General features: G+C 47.5%; 1 long non-coding RNA gene across 1 annotated transcript; it reads left to right on the top strand.

Annotated features, from left to right (window-relative positions):
* The first annotated feature begins 1,657 nt into the window (after positions 1–1,657).
* Positions 1,658–9,000, top strand: LOC124097125 (uncharacterized). The gene is made up of 3 exons (XR_006853134.2): positions 1,658–1,760; positions 1,908–2,029; positions 8,819–9,000. It is a non-coding gene; the product is annotated as an uncharacterized LOC124097125 (long non-coding RNA).
* Positions 9,001–11,195: the final 2,195 nt, after the last annotated feature.

The raw sequence follows: 11,195 nt of genomic DNA on the forward strand, positions 1-11,195 counted from the left end.
TCCCAACCCCAAAGATCAGCGCTGGGGTGGCCGGATGTCTCCAGAAGCCCAAGCTCAAGGACTTCTGACTGCAGGGGTTATGCGCCTTGGCAGGAGGGGACTCAGGGCACAGGGTCCCTGGGTGGGGATATGGTTCCTCCAGCCATTCCAGGAAGGCACCTTGGAAGAAAGACAAACCCACGTGGTATAAGTGTAGAATGTCACAGAATGCCACCGAATACCGTGCCTCGAATGCCACAGAGCATGGTAGAATGTCAAGGAATGTCGTAAAATGCTCTGGAATGTCAAAGAATATCACAGGGCATCGTGAATTCTTGTAAATGTCAAAGGATGTCACAGAATGCTGTAGATGGTTGTAAATGTCATCTTATGTCAGGGACCCCCTTCCAGTGTCATCATAGAATGATGTAGATGGCTGTAAATGTCATGGAATTACTTGGAACGTCATCCTAGACGGGGGTAGGCTGTTACCGAATGTCAGCATCACAGAATGCCACCGAAACTCTGAGCTGCCAGGAAAAGTCCCTGGGGCTCACATGAACTCACCTGCTCATTTTGCAGATGAGAAAACTGAGGCCCAGTGATGGGAAGAGCCCTTTTTGCGAAGCTCCTACGGTCGTGGGCAGATGCTGATTCAAATTCTGGACTCCCCAGCTAAGGCCACCTCCCTTGGCTCAAAGCTCTTGGGGACTAATTAACCCTGTGATGGAAACAGTGGTGCCCGGGGGTATTGAGTGAACCTCCCAGTTTTGGCTCGCACTTGCCCTCTGTCAGGATGGGGAATTAACTCCACATGTGGGGCTTTCTGGTTGGAAAGCGAAATAATGAGTTATTTGCACCGAAATCTACAACATTCCTGCTCAGCCGCAGGGAGGGGATGGTCTGTTGGGGAGCCCTGGAGGACGCTCCCTGGCCCTGTGCCCGGAGAGGCGCCCCTGACTTTCCTGGGGAGGCTCCTTGCATGGCCAAGGACTCAGAAGTGCCCATTCTTGTCCATAGCTTCTGACAGAGGCCTAGGGGCTCGGGAAGCTGGTTGTGGGCATGAGAGGCGGCGAGGGGATGGGGGAGGAGAAAGGAGGGATGTCTGATGTCACACTGGGTCTCTGCAGCCAGATGTATGGGCAGGTGTGTCACAGGGTGGGAACAAGATCTCAAGATGGAAGGGGCTCTGGGGGGTGACCTGCCCTGGCCTTGCATCCAACAGGAGACTCTACGCATGAAAAGACACATTCTACTTATGTCCTTTTGCCCCCCCCCAAGTCTCCCTCTGCCTCTCTCTCCCCTTTCCTCCTGCAAAGATCCACAGAACCAGCCTCTCCCTCTGCCCCCAGACTCCTGTGGAGGCCCCTGGGGGGCAAGTCCTCTGATCTGCACAAATAGATGGAGCTCTGGAGCTCCCTGCCCTAAAGGGGGAATTAGACAGGGAGAATCCCGGGACCCACTTGCTTCCCCACTGATGCAGTCACCTTCCTCTGGCTGCTGGTTTGGGAACCCTTCCCCACGCAGAGCCCAGACGGCAGCACAGAACCAGCCTGCCAGGGACAGTGCCTCTGGCAGACCCCAGGGCTGGTTGTGGCTGACCAGTGTCACCATCCCAGTGGAGCAGGGACTTTGTCCCTGAGGAGCTGGGCTGGCAGTGGCTCAGGGCATCAGGGCCAGCCTCCTGCAAAGCTTCCCTTCTCTCCAAGAGTTTGCTCCCTGAAGCTGTAAAAATAACAAGGTCCCAGCAGAGCCTGGTGGCAGAGCTCAGTTCAGGAAGGGTGAGTGCGCGGGAGGGGGCGAGGGACAGGGGTGGCCGTGATACTAAGGGTCCCGGAGGGAGGTTGGTGGCTGTGGAGGGCCGCCCAGGGGAAGGAGCAGTGGGCTCAGGCCCCTTTCTCCCGTCTTTAATGAAGCCTTCCCAGCAGGCCCGCAGCGTGTGTTGCTGGAGACTCTACATTCGTGTGGACACGTGTGCGCAGGTGTGTGGGCTCGTGTGCGCGCTCCTGTGGGTGTCTGCGGCTTGCTGCAAGACCCGAGGATAAATATGGTAATGATATGCAAATCATGCGTGAGACGTGTGTCAGAAGAAAGTGCTGGGAGCTGATGTACCGGGTCCCCTGTGTACGTGTCGGGCAGGGTATTTATTCACGTGCCAGTGTCATGCACAGTTCTTCCCCCTGCCCCACCATTTGCCAGCCTGGTCCCCAGGTCTCCAGAAGCGATGAATTAAGGGTGGCACAGACAGGTGGGAGCCGAGAGGAAGGAAGGGCGACAGGGAGGGGCTAAGGCGATGAGGAAAACAGCTGCAGAAGGGGGTCCTTGGGTGGAGGCAGGAGTGAGGGCTTCGGGGACAAAGAGGAGCTGGGGAAGTGCCATTCTGAGTTCTGACCTTTTAATGTTCTTGAAATTCAGGGTAAGACCGAAATTCTTTTAGAATTACTGATTCATGATTGTCTTTTGAAGGTGATTCTGTGCTGACACATGACCATCTGGGCCACTGCCCATGGTCCAGTCGGCTGTGTCCAGGGTAGAGGGCCTACATCTGGGTGTTCTGAGAGAAGTGGTCATTTTGAGCCAGGTGGATGCCTCCAAAAGGAGTCTCCAGTGAGGGGCACTGCTGACCCTTCCTCTTGGGGCATGTGCTTCTCTGCCCCCGCTAAGGAGACAGGAAGTCGAGGAGGACTTGGGACCTGGGCATAGGGCCACTCAGGATTTCCAAGCTTAATTTGGATGTGACTCATTTGCATATGGTCTGCTTCAAAGAGCTTATAGTTTAACAGGGGACAAAGAAACCACATGTGGCATGTGGAAGGTTTTAGTCAGGAATAGTTAAAGGATCAAGTTGGCATTTAAGAAAGAGCACCCTGCGTGTTGGGTATGGTGGGAGGGAAGGGGGCAGGAAGGGCAGGCTGCAGTGGGCTGACCGCTAACCTTGGCTGAGCATGTGAGCATTTGACCTCCTCTCCCCTCCTCTACAACCCCACTGTGCCAATGAAGAAACTGAGACTCAGAGACCAGGTGGATTTCTTTTGGTTTGTTTTTGGGTACAGGGATTGAACTCAGGGGCACTTGACCACTGAGCCACATCCCCAGCCCTATTTTGTATTTTATTTAGAGACAGGGTCTCAACCTCACTGTTGCTGAGGTTGGCTTTGAACTAGTGATCCTCCTGCCTCGGCCTCCCAACAGATGGATTTTTTAAGGTCATAGCCTGCAGGTGGCCTGTGGGAGTGGAACCTGAATCATCTAATCCCAAAGGCCTCTTCGTGCTCAGACTGCAAGCCTGGGAGGAAGCACCTGGGCTCCAGGTGCAGTTGTCTTTACCACTGATGGCATTGTCACACTGGGCAGAAGAGCTGGCTGTTTGACCTGTAGCCTCTCCCCGTCTAGGCCTTGCTCACCCAGGTTTCTGTGTCCCCTGTCTTCTGTAATTCCCATGAACTGGAGTCACTGTGATCGCTTGCACTGTGATTTTCAACTGCCCAGTTTAGCTTTTCAAATTGCTGTAATAAACACCCCGAAGCCAAGACGCCTTATCTGAACCTTTGTGCACTTGGGCACATCTTGTTCTTATGGAACTGCCTCCTTCCCCACCCTCAACACCCCTGGGCTGGGAACACAGGGGTCACACTGCAGGTCGGACTGCCCAGCCCTCCAGACCTGTAGCAGGGGACTCGGCTTAGCTGCAGGCGAACGTACAAATGGTCAAGTTGTTCCAGGCTCCTTGTCCTTCCCAGATCAGAGTTTGATGGGCATTACGCCATCTAGAGACCCCTTCCCAAGACGAGCAGACCAGCTCCTCGTCTCCCCCCCCCCCAACCGCCCTGACTTCTGAGGCTCCAGGGTACTTTGGCCCAATGTACAACAGTGTGCTCTTCTTAGAATGTGCTTGAAGTATTTACATACGGAGACAAGGCAGTGTCGCCAGTCTATTTGTGGCACTCATCACATCCGCTTGACCCACCTGCGGTTGGGGTGGCGATTGGGGTTTTTCAAGGCAGCTGCAACATCCAGGAGAGGTAATAACAGTCCTGCTGTGGTCAACTTTCAACCAACGGGATGTGCAGGAGGGAGCCGGTAACAAACGTCTCTCTGTCTCCTTTCGTTAGAGACAGTTTCAAGTTCCTTACAGTTCTACACAGTTCCTGAAGGAGTCCCCAGCAAGATGCACCCCATCTGCCAGGTCAATAACACCATGTTTTGGCTTTCACTCCTTCTCCATCTCGTTCCTCCTGTGCTCAGTTTCCTGGTATGACCTAGTGATAAACTCCCGGGCCCTTAGTCCCTGTCTTAGGTTCTGATGGGGGGAGGCAAACTCAGACACGGAGGGTCGTATTCTGGGAAGTCACAGCTTGGCAACTGGTTCACCAGAACTCTCCAGAAGTGGGCAGATGGCAGAGCTATCACAAAGGGGTCATTGCTTGCTGGACCTCCACAGTCGTGATAACCTCCCTTCCTGAGAAACAGGCTATGAATCAGGTGCCCATCTCCTGCTCCCTGGAACAGGGAATTTGAACTTGGAAAAGAGGGCCTGTCATGGATGTGAGAACAGCAGGATGTTTAATTCACCTGTTCCCGATGATGGCACATAAAATCACCAGGCAGGAGCCTGAACCCAGAGGACGGAGACAAAGGAATGTCGCCTATAAATCCACCTGGAGGAAGTGGCCAGGGGAGAGGGGACTTCAGTAGGACCCCAGCAAAGCTGGTCTTTTTAAAAATGAATTTTATGTTTACTTTTTTGTCCAATTCATTTTTAAACTTCTTTTTTTAAGTAGCTTTGACAGAAAAGAGTTGTTATCTTTAATCCTAAAAAGAGATCATTTTCTCAAAATCACTCTAGAAAGTGAATGAAAAATGGACAAAAACCTGAAAAAAATTTTCATAGTTAAATGAAGACCAATGGCCAATATGGAATGGAAGGAGGTCAACGCTTCCTAGTTAGCCAAACACCTAAGTGTAGAGCAAAATGACCAAACACCATCGCTCACCTACCAAGCTAGCGAAGATTAAAAAACGTTAGTCTCTAGCAAAGCAGAAAACTTATTTATTCCTCAAATACAATCTTTCTTTCTACCACAGTTGTAGGTTTGGGGAGGCACATAGACACTGGGTAATCACTATTGCCCAGGTTCCTTGCAGTGGGCGTGGCAGTAGGATTCAATTCATTTACAGAAAGTGTCAGAAGTGATGTGTTTGGTTTTAGTTCCACTTGTGCTAATTGCGGTCACAGCAGGAAGGAGGTAGCACCCTCAAATTAGGAAAGTTGAAGGGACTAAATAAAGGGACAGTTGTAGTTTTGTGGATTGGTTTCTGTGTCCTCTATTCTGTACCATTGGTCCACCCTCCTGTTTTGGTACCAGTACCATGCTGTTTTTGTTACTATTGCTCTGTAGTATAGTTTGAAGTCTGGTATCGCTATACCGCCTGATTCACACTTCTTGCTTAGCATTGTTTTTGCTATTCTGGGTCTTTTATTTTTCCATATGAATTTCATGATTGCTTTCTCTATTTCCACAAGAAATGCCGTTGGGATTTTGATTGGCATTGCATTAAACCTATAGAGAACTTTTGGTAATATCGCCATTTTGATGATGTTAGTTCTGCCTATCCATGAACAGGGTATATTTTTCCATCTTCTAAGATCTTCTTCTATTTCTCTCTTTAGGGTTCTGTAGTTTTCATTGTATAAGTCTTTCACCTCTTTTGTTAGGTTGATTCCCAAGTATTTTATTTTTTTTGAAGATATTTTGAATGGAGTGGTTGTCCTCATTTCCATTTCAGAGGATTTGTCGCTGATATACAGGAATGCCTTTGATTTATGCGTGTTGATTTTATATCCTGCCACTTTGCTGAATTCATTTATTAGCTCTAATAGTTTCTTTGTAGAGCCTTTTGGGTCTGCTAGGTATAGAATCATATCATCTGCAAATAGTGATAATTTAAGTTCTTCTTTTCCTATTTTGATGCCTTTAATTTCTTTCGTCTGTCTAATTGCTCTGGCCAGTGTTTCGAGAACTATGTTGAAGAGAAGTGGAGAGAGAGGGCATCCCTGTCTTGTTCCAGATTTTAGAGGGAATGCCTTCAGTTTTTCTCCATTCAGAATGATGCTAGCCTGAGGCTTAGCATAGATTGCTTTTACAATATTGAGGTATGTTCCTGTTATCCCTAGTTTTTCTAGAGTTTTGAACATAAAGGGATGCTGTACTTTGTCGAATGCTTTTTCCACAAAACTACAACTATCTTATATTTGATAAAGGGGCTAAAAGCATGCAATGGAGGAAGGATAGCATCTTCAACAAATGGTGCTGGGAAAACTGGAAATCCATATGCAACAAAATGAAACTGAATCCCTTTCTCTCGCCATGCACAAAAGTGAATTCAAAATGGATCAAGGAGCTTGATATCAAATCAGAGACGCGCCATCTGATAGAAGAAAAAGTTGGCTACGATCTACAGTCGGTGGGGTCGGGCTCCAAATTCCTCAATAGGACACCCATAGCACAAAAGTTAATAACTAGAATCAACAAATGGGACTTACTCAAACTAAAAAGTTTTTTCTCAGCAAAAGAAACAATAAGAGAGGTAAATAGGGAGCCTACACCCTGGGAACAAATCTTTACTCCTCACACTTCAGATAGAGCCCTAATATCCAGAGTATACAAAGAACTCAAAAAATTAGACAATAAGAGAACAAACAACCCAATCAACAAATGGGCCAAGGACCTGAACAGACACTTCTCAGAGGAGGACATACAGTCAATCAACAAGTACATGAAAAAATGCTCAACATCTCTAGCTGTCAGAGAAATGCAAATCAAAACCACCCTAAGATACCATCTCACTCCAGTAAGATTGGCAGCCATTAGGAAGTCAAACAACAACAAGTGCTGGGGAGGATGTGGGGAAAAGGGTACACTTGTACATTGCTGGTGGGACTGCAGATTGGTGCAGCCAATTTGGAAAGCAGTATGGAGATTTCTTGGAAAGCTGGGAGTGGAGCCACCATTTGACCCAGCTATTCCCCTTCTTGGTCTATTCCCTAAAGGCCTAAAAAGAGCATGCTACAGGGACACTGCTACATCGATGTTCATAGCAGCACAGTTCACAATAGCAAGACTGTGGAACCAACCTAGATGCCCTTCAATAGACGAATGGATAAAAAAATGTGGCATTTATACACAATGGAGTAGTACTCTGCATTAAAAAATGACAAAATCATAGAATTTACAGGGAAATGGATGGCATTAGAGCAGATTATGCTAAGTGAAGCTAGCCAACCCCTAAAAAACAAATGCCAAATGTCTTCTTTGATATAAGGAGAGTAACTAAGAACAGAGTAGGGAAGAAGAGCAGGAGAAGAAGATTAACATTTAACAGGGATGAGAGGTGGGAGGGAAAGGGAGAGAGAAGGGAAATTGCATGGTAATGGAAGGAGACCCTCAGGGTTATACAGTGGAGGGGGTAGAGAGAGAGGAGGGGAGGGGAGGGGAGAGGTGGGGAGGGGGGAGGGTGGAGGATGGGAAAGGCAGCGGAGCACAACAGACACTAGTATGGCAATATGTAAATCAATGGATGTGTAACTGATGTGATTCTGCAATCTGTGTATGGGGTGAAGGTGGGAGTTCATAACCCACTTGAATCAAAGTGTGGAATATGATATGTCAAGAAATTTGTAATGTTTTGAACAACCCACAATAAAAAATTTAAAAATTTAAAAAAATAAATAAATAAATAAAGGGACAGTCTAGAAAGGTCTGGGCAGCGTGGAATGAAGAATGGCCTGGCCTTTGTTCTGGGAGGGAATCTTCAAATCCTGGGGATTTGCTGGGTGATAGGAGAATCTTTGTTGTTCCGATGGGCCCCTTAGACCTCGTAAGATTGTCATGCAAAGGAGGTGACTCATGACCTCTAGACAGTTTTGTTACTAAGATGACTAAGGACAGAGCCTGACCCTACCAGAAAGTCCAACCATGCAGTTAGAGAATTGGGACTTTGAGACACATGATATGAGCCCTACCTTTAGGGCTGAAGTTTGAGTTCAACCACGCGGCCAATCCTCTAATCAATTTTGCCCATGTAATGAAACCCCATCAAAAATGGGACACTGAAACTTAGGTGAACTTCCCTAAGTGGCATTACTATGCATGTTGTCACACTCTGATGTGATGGGATGTTAGTGTTTGAGACCCTCCCAGACCTTGCCCTGACACATCTCCTTCTTTGATTTTTATTGTAGCTTCTTGTGAACCATATATATATAATGCTATCCTATCCTGGATTCTATGAGTTGTTCTAGAATAATGAAAATCTGAGGAAGTAGTGGAAATCCCCATATTTGTAGCCATCTGGACAGAGGTGCCGGTGTGCTGAAGCTAGCGTCCGAAGCGAGGGCAGTCTTGGGGAAGACCTTGCTCTTAACCTGTAGTCTAGCCAAATTCTGAGGGGTTGGTGTCAGGAGACACGGCCAGCAGGGTCAAGGAGAGGCAGCCAGCGATGACGCAGCACCCCTAGGGGGCCAGAGAAGGGAGCAAGTGCAAGCCCAAGAAAGCCACGTGGAGCGGGTTGTCAGACAGGGGATGCCGCCTTCCATAAAGGGACTCAGGCGATCCCCAGCAAAGAGAGAGTCAGAGAAGTGGACAGGGATCTCTTCCTCCACCCTCTGGCCTCTTAGCCAATGGCTGAGCTAAACCAGAAGCCCCAGGGCAAGCAAGCTGCAGAGCTCAGCTCCCAAGGCACAGCACAGAGCAGAGCAGAGCAGGAGAGGCTGCCTTCAGTTCATTCACCCAAACAAAACTGTCTGTCCTTTCTCCCCTTTTCCTGCTCCTTCTTACAGAAAGAAACCAGATGAGGGCATGGAGGCCCTTTGACCATAGGGTTAGAGACGATCCCACAGGAAATGGCGGAAGAAGCGACAAGAACTCCAGCCCCAGAATGTCTTCTAGGAGCGCTGCCTCCTCTACCTGGTACTTCTTACCTTCGGATTGTTTAATTATAAAGAAATAAGTGTCCATCTTGTTCATCTTGGGTTCACTTGTCTTTTTCTGATACAAAGGTTAGCCTAGACTTACCTGATAGCATCAGCCTGGAATGAAGAGCCTGGAAAGGTTACATGGGCACAAGTTTTCTCAAAGGTGACTGGACGATGCTGGCTGCCATGGCTCACGCCTGCAATCCCAGCAGCTAGGGAGGCTGAGACAGGGGGATCATGAGTTCAAAGCCAGCCTCAGCAAAAGTGAGGCGCTAAGCAACTCAGTGAGACCCTGTCTCTAAATAAAATACAAAATAGGGCTGGGGATGTGGCTCAGTGGTCGGGTGTCCCTGAGTTCAATCTCCTGTACCAAAAAAATTGACTGGACAACATGTATCAGGAGCTTTAAAGGTTTAGATCCTTTAAATCCATAATTCCATTTCTTGGAGCTTAAGAAAATAGGCAGAAATATTGACACAAGTGTGTTCAAATACATACCAGGGCTGTGATCTTCATTAAAAAATAAAGAATCAAAGAAAAACAAAACAACAACAAAAAAACGAGAGAATGATTAATAGATTAGAGTCCATCCAGACTCAATGCTATACCATGCAACCAGTACAAATCATTCTCTTTTTTTTTAAGAGAGAGAGAGAGAGAATTTTTTAATATTTATTTTTTAGTTTTCGGCGGACACAACATCTTTGTTTGTATGTGGTGCTGAGGATCGAACCCAGCGCCCCGTGCATGCCAGGTGAGCTCGTTACCGCTTGAGCCACATCCCCAGCCCACAAATCATTCTTATATATAATTTTTAACCTTAGGAAATGCTAATAATATCATGTTAAGTAAAAAAGAAAATCAGCATGAATCATAACAGAAAGTTATGATTCTTCACTCAATCATGATAAGAGTCACGGACCAACAGTCCCAGGACGCCAGACAAGTTAACGAGAGAAAAGTATCATCAATTTATTTGATGGAAGTTTTATGTGATATGGGGATCTTCAGAAACGAAGGCTCAGAGACCCTGGGGAAACCGTTTCCACGTGCAGGTCTGAGAATGAACAACCGCAGGGCAGCGTGAGCGCACTCGGGGCGGCTCTGATTCTACAGATGGTCGGGAAAGTCCAAGGCGCCTCTGTGCAGATTCTTCTTGACCTCTCTGGAGCATTCCTTCCTCCTGGGAATGGGGCAGGAGCCCTGTGGAATGAGAGATTTTAGGTAGAGGGGAGAAGGCACAGTTTTTAAAACATGCTCTGGGGGACAGGGGTCCTATTTTCAGTGACCCACCTTGGGGAAGAGGAATCCTGGTTTCTGTGACTCATTTTGGGCAAGGAAGAGGGACAGGAGACAGGAGGACTAAGGGGGGTCAGAGAGAATTTTTTTCTCTCCCCTGAGGCTCCTTCTGAGCCCTCCTCATATCCTTCAGTTCAAAGCACTTATATGTCAAAGCACTTTGGGGGTGTCATTTTCTGAGCCCCAACAGCATCATCTCAATTATGCCAATATTCAAGGAAACAAGACTGAAATACATACGCCCCCACAGCATCAGTGATGGTGTTTGGAACCTGGGCTCAACCCTCTCTCTCATTTCTACATTTGTTTGCCCCCGTGTTCCCACAATGACCATAAGCTACATTTAAAATAACAAAAAAATATGCTATTAAAAAGTACCTATGGGGCTGGGGCTGTAGCTCAGTGCTACAGCGCTTGCCTAGCATGTGTGAGGCACTGGGTTCAAATCTCAGCATTGCATATAAATAAATAAAGGTCCATTCACAACTAAAAATATATTTTAAAAAAGTATCTATAAAGAAATAAATATCCATGAACCAGCAAAAATCTGTCCCCTAGAATTTAACCAACAAAAGTCTGCCCATGTGTCTTTATCTGTTTGGGGGACCCTAACAGAATCCTGAAGACTCTGTGGCTTAACCAACAGAAATTTGTTTCTCACAGTTCCAGAGCTGGGAAGTTCAAGATCAAGGCACCAGCAGGTTGAGCCTTGAGTGAGGACCCACTTCCTGGTCCGGGGCCTGCATCTTGCTGTTTCCTTACATGGTAGAAGGGGGAAGGGGCCCTCCAGGGTCTGTTTTATAAGGGCCCTTTTATAGTTTGGATTTGAAATGTCCCCAAAGGCTCATGTGTCAGAGGACATAGATTGCTGGTGTCTTCCTTGATCTTTCCCTCTCTGTTGGCTGGCTGTCATGAGATGAGCGGCTTTCCTCTGCCACACCTT

The sequence above is a fragment of the Marmota monax genome, unplaced genomic scaffold (assembly GCF_021218885.2).
Source record: "Marmota monax isolate L192 unplaced genomic scaffold, Marmota_monax_Labrador192_F-V1.1 WCK01_AAM20220418_F8-fsc00020, whole genome shotgun sequence".
In the NCBI taxonomy this organism is placed as follows: domain Eukaryota; kingdom Metazoa; phylum Chordata; class Mammalia; order Rodentia; family Sciuridae; genus Marmota; species Marmota monax.